The 5757-nt window shown below is 42.8% G+C and overlaps 1 long non-coding RNA gene across 1 annotated transcript; it reads left to right on the plus strand.

Moving 5' to 3' along the window:
* The first annotated feature begins 2806 nt into the window (after nt 1-2806).
* LOC135273642 (uncharacterized) lies at nt 2807-5325 on the plus strand. Its single transcript, XR_010341397.1, has 3 exons — nt 2807-2876; nt 2980-3278; nt 5247-5325. It is a non-coding gene; the product is annotated as an uncharacterized LOC135273642 (long non-coding RNA).
* Nucleotides 5326-5757: the final 432 nt, after the last annotated feature.

A 5757-nucleotide genomic window follows, 5' to 3' on the forward strand; every position in this document is an offset into this window, starting at 1 on the left:
CTACAGTTGAATGTGAACCTAGAATGAATGCCAGTAGGTTTCGTTAGGCTATGGGGCCCATCCTACCTGACACCCAATCTCACCTCACACCTGAGGCTCCTGGGATTGGGATTCAGGCCAAGAACATCTGTGCACCTCAAAGAGATTCCCACTGTACGACCAAGTGGCTTCCTGCTAAAGTACTCTCCAAGCAAGTGGTAGGTCAGTTCTAAAAGGAGCAGCTGACCTGTCACGTTAAAGGGAATGCTGATTCAAAGAGTTACACCTGGGCCACACCTACACCTTCAGAGCTGCATACTTACCTCAAATCTCCCCATGACCCGGGAAAAGAAAGCAGAGGTAGCTGAAAGACTGGGTCACCTGTCACCATAGTTGGGTCATCTCTCATTGCATCAACTAAAGGGTATTTTCTGGGCAGTAGATAAGCTGGGATTTTAGCATACCAATCCACTCCATTCTTTAAATATTGTCTAGAAAATTGGAAAAATAAGGCTGAGTATGGTAGCTCATGCCTATAATCTCAGTACTTTAGGAGGCCGAGAAGGGTGGATCAGTTAAAATCAGGAGTTCGAGACTAGCTTGGCTAATATGGTGAAACCTTGTCTCTACTAAAAATACAAAAAGTAGCCGGGTGTGGTGGCACTTGCCCATAGTCCCAGCTACTCGGGAGACTGAGGCAGAAGAATCCCTTGAACCTGGGAGGTGGAGGTTACAATAAGCCAAGATTGTGCCACTGTACTCCAGCCTGGACGACAGAACAAGACTCCATCTCAAAAACAGAAAAAGAATATTGGAATAACAAAAAAGAAAAGGAGAAATCATTTTTCTCAGTGCCACTCAGAAATAGGAAGTTTACTGCGTTTTAGTCACTGGAGTTAAAATAAGTCATTCATCATCCTCTTCCCCTATCTTTTAAGAATCATCATTACCATCAAGTGTCACTTAATAAGGATACATTCTGAGAAATGTGTCATTAGGCAATTTTGTTGTTACTTGAATGTCATAGATGTACTCATACAAACCTAGATAGTATAACCTGCCACACACTTAGGCTGTATAGCACAGCCTATTGCTCCTGGCTACAAATCCTGTGTAACATGTGATTGTACTGAATACCGTGGGCAATTAAAACACAATGGTAAGTATTTGTACATCTAAGCATAGAAAAGGTACAGTAAAAGTACAATATAAACATTTTTAAAATGACATACCTATTTAGGGCAGTTCCATTATAATCTTACGGGACCATACTGTATATATATATGAGCTCCATCTTTGAGCAAAACATCGGGATTTGACACATGATTTACTTTAAAGCAAGTGAATGACTGATAAAGTAATAGGCAGAAAGTTGGTCATTGAATAGCTAGAGCTTTTCCTAAAAAAATAAAATAAAATACAAGGCCAGAACTGACTTTTAAAGTTTTCAAGTAATTTACTTCAAAAACAATACTAGGGCAATTTTTGCCGAAGGCAGATGGCATCAAGTTCAAAAGGAATAAAGACTTCATGGCTATGTCTCCTAGAGCCAACGGAGATAAGCTGCAGGAAAGATTATTTTGAAGGAGGAGGAAGCTTGGGGGAAAGATAGTGACCCTTTTACATTTATTACAATAGCATTAACTTGAGCAAATAAATATCATCTGTATTTATCTGCTGAGAGTTCAGAGACCCTGGCAGCAGTCACAGAAGTCTGTCCTAACAAGATTAAACATTTTAAAAAATGATTTCTTAAGTGTGGACCCTAGGCAGCCTTCCCCTTCACCTTAGGTATATGTCCTGCTTGTCAGGCTCCTGTTTTTTACCTTTGTACTGTAGGAAAAAATTCATAATTCCTTTGACACATGAAGAGGATATTTCAAAAGCTGCAGTTCATCTGAAGTGTTTCAGGTGCAGCAGGGGAGGCTCCTTGGAGAACCTCGATTATTGGGTATTGTCAGAGCAGCTCATTGTCCCTCTGGCTCAGCAGGCTCACACCACTGCCCATCGGTGCCCAGGATGATAATTCACTGCAAAGAGCCAAGGAAATGGTTAGCTAAGCTCCCTGAGGCCTGGTTCAGGATCTATACTGACTCTACGGTACAGTGTTTACAAGAGAGATGGTGCTCAGTAAATATTTGCTGAGTGATGAACAAATGAAGGCATGTCAGCTCTTGGGCAGCAGCCTGGAATCACTTCTGGGTTTTTGGTTCAGGATCTATACTGACTTTTCCAGGATGTCCCTTGATCACTGAGTGTTGACTTTTGCAGTGCAAATGTGGAAAATGAGTCCCTCCTCAGAGCAATTCTCAGGCATGAGGACATACAGCAGACCCCCATGAGGAAGTTTCGGCTGTGAACATCATGCCTTTCTGTTCCTGGGACCAGCCACAGTCCAAGAAACAGACAGTTTTACAACATGGTGAGACGACGTCTTCGCTGTCATTTCATTAACAGTGCAAAAGAAAAGTGTCCAGGACATCACCCTGAGACTAAGACCTTTGGAGCCTTAGAGGGATACTTTCTGGAGACAGGAAGTCTCTCTAGAGTCATTGTCAAAAGGCGATTTGCCATTACAAGTTCTTGACAAAGAGTGCCTAGAATTCGTACATAATACATAACCCAGAAAAGAAAACACAATGTCCAGTATGTATCAAAGGGCAGCTAAAAACTGGCTTTTCATTTGTCAAAATGCTAAGTATACTTTGGATTTATCCTCAGAACAAAGTTCTGCTTGTACTACAAATATTTATTCTAGTAACATGAGTACAGCAGGATGTAGGGCCATAGAATAGTTTGTGCAGTGGAACTTTTTTTGAAGAAGGGGAGCTGGTCCACGTTTGAATATGATAGCAGATTTTCCAGTCACATAGTATTTCTCTTTCCCTCTGGATAAGGTGACATCTGGGGGGAAGTGTGGTAAAATTTGGGATAGGCAAGGTTGCTTTTTAATCTTTAATGAAGGTGCCTTGTAAATGACCTAATTCTGGTTGCTTGTAGGTGTCACTGACTGACAGAGAGGTTTATAGAATGTCCCACAGATACACTCTGCCCCTCACAGCCCAGGAGACAGGGATGTTCCTAAGCCCCAAATACCAAGTGAAGGCTGCTCTTTGGGTATGTACTAACACAATTTTAAAATAGAGGGAAAAGAAAAAGAAGAAGAAGAAAAGGATGAACATGGGAAGAAAGAAAAAACAAAATTACCCAAGCACGGTGGCGTGCACCTGCAATCCCAGCTACTTGGGAGGCTGAGACAGGAGAATCGCTTGAACCCACGAGGCAGAGGTTGGAGTGAGGTAAGATAGCGCCACTGCAATCCAGCCTGGGTGACAGAGGGAGACAAACAAAAAGAAAAAACATAAGAAAGAGAGAGAAAGAATGAGGGGCACTTAGAATAGGAAGAGGAGATCATCGGGGAGGGGATTAAAGGCCTTTGGAGGAAAGTGTCCGCAGCTGAGATCGAAGTAGCGTGAAAAAAGAATTTGGCAGGGAAAGGGGGCACACAGACAGCATTGTGTGCGGTGTTTGGGTACTTTGTGATGCAAAAGCAGGCTGTAGCCTGAGCCCCAAGATCAGGTCAGGTTAGGGAACAAAGGCAGCATGTAATGAGTATGGTGAGTCAGCACGCACCTGAATCTGGATTGACAGTGGAGGTCAAATTCATGGAAGAAGGCAAATGATCCCAAAGACTCGGATCTGTCTTCTGGAAAAAGACAGCTTGGCCCAATGCAAAGACCCAGATACAGAAACACTGCAATAGTGTCAACTATGAGCCAGCATGGACAGCAAAGACGATCCCCTGCCACCAGGTCTAGGTCGATTCAGAGAGGAGTCAGTGGCCAAACTGACTCAATCCCAAACCAGCCTCTGCCATGGCAGGCACAGTCTTTGAGTTGTGAACATAATGGAAATAACTCAAAACACTCAAACACTCACAAAAGTAGAGAAATATGGGGATCTCCCACAGATAACTCCTGGCGAGGTAGCAGACAGGCAAAATAATGTTGAGTAAGACAGACGTGTCCCTGCTCCACCGTTTGCCGGCTGTGTGGGCTTGTCCAGTTCCCTTCTCCTTTACTTGAGCCCCTCAATTATTTGGGGCTCATCTTTGGCCAGCGTGCACTGGAACAACAGCCAGTTATTTATACCTGGTGTTCATTCTGACTAGTCAGTGCTCAAATCATACCACTTGTTAAATATTTCTAGTTTCAGTCATTCTGGTGATAATAATGTCCATTTCATGGAGTTATTTTGAGGACTCTAAGTAATATGCATAAAGCATGCTGTACTTTGCCTGACACTTACATAATAGCCGTTATTATTTTATTAAAATAATTATCAGTGCTGCTAACTGTTATGAACTAAATTGTGTCTTCCTCCACCCCTGCCAAATTTATATGTTGAAGCCCTAACCCCTGATTTGATTATATAGGTGCTCCTCAATTTTAGATGTGGTTATGCTCTGATAAACCCATCATAAGTTGAAAATGTTTTAAGTCAAAAATGCATTTAGTACACATAATCTACTGCATGTCATAGCTTAGCCTAATCAACCTTAAAACTGCTCAGAGGCCAGGCGCAGTGGTTCATGTCTGTAATCCCAGTACTTTGGGAGGCTGAGGTAGGCAGATCATGAGGTCAAGAGATCGAAACCATCCTGGCCAACATGGCGAAATCCTGTCTCTACTAAAAATACAAAAAAAATTAGCTGGGCGTGGTGGCACATGCCTGTAGTCCCAGCTACTCGGGAGGCTGAGGCAGGAGAGTCGCTTGAACCTGGGAGGCGGAGGCTGCAGTGAGCAGAGATCATGCCACTGCACTCTAGCCTGGCAACAGAGTGAGACTCCATCTCAAAAAAAAAAAAAAAAAAAGCTGCTCAGATTACTTTTATTATCCTACTGTACTGTCGGGTGAATCATCTAACACAAAGCCTATTTTATAATAGTGTTGAATATTTTGTGTAATGTATTGAATACTGTACTGAAAGTGAAAAACAGAATGGGTATATGGGCACTCGAAGTATGGTCTCTACTGAACTTGGATCTTTCCCACCATTATGAGGTCAAAAAATCATAAGTGGAACCTTGTAAGTTGGAGACCTTCTGTATCTGGAGATAGGGTCTTAAGGAGGTAATTAAGGTTAAATGGGGTCACAAGAGTCAGTCTCTGATCTGACAGAATTAGTGTCCTTATAAGAAATGAGACCCCAGAGAGCTCCCTCTCTTTCTCTCTCTTTCTCTCTCTCTATCCTCTCATGCACACAGGAAATGCCAGGTCCACGTGAGGACAGGATGAGAAGGTGGCGGTCTGCAAGCCAGGAGGAGAAGCCTCACCAGAAACCAGCCCTGCCAGCACCTTGATCTTGAACTTCTGGTCTCCAGATCTGTTAGAAAATAAATCTGTTGTTCGAGACATCCAGTCTCGAACTATGGTATTTTCTCATAGCAGCCGGAGCTGACTAAAACACTGATTGATTTGCATTTGTAGACAAAAGATGGATTCCTTGTAGGTGCTGCTGGCAAAATAATTGACTTGTTTGTGCCCCACAATTTAGACTTGGAAATCGTCTGAATAAGATTTTATTTTATTCCACCTCACCTAGTCAGAGATGGATGTGTCTTCTGACTCATGGATAAAAAACAGGACAATCCTATAAAGAGTTCTGCAGGGATCAAAATATCTGGGAGGGAGCCTTATGGCCTTACATAATCCACATCATGACCTCGCGTTTCTCCTTCGGAACACCAGGATGCTCTTTAACTGGGTTGCAAATCT

Source organism: Aotus nancymaae, unplaced genomic scaffold, assembly GCF_030222135.1.
Source record: "Aotus nancymaae isolate 86718 unplaced genomic scaffold, 86718_ANA_hifiasm-v0.15.2.pri h1tg000008l, whole genome shotgun sequence".
Lineage (NCBI taxonomy): Eukaryota > Metazoa > Chordata > Mammalia > Primates > Aotidae > Aotus > Aotus nancymaae.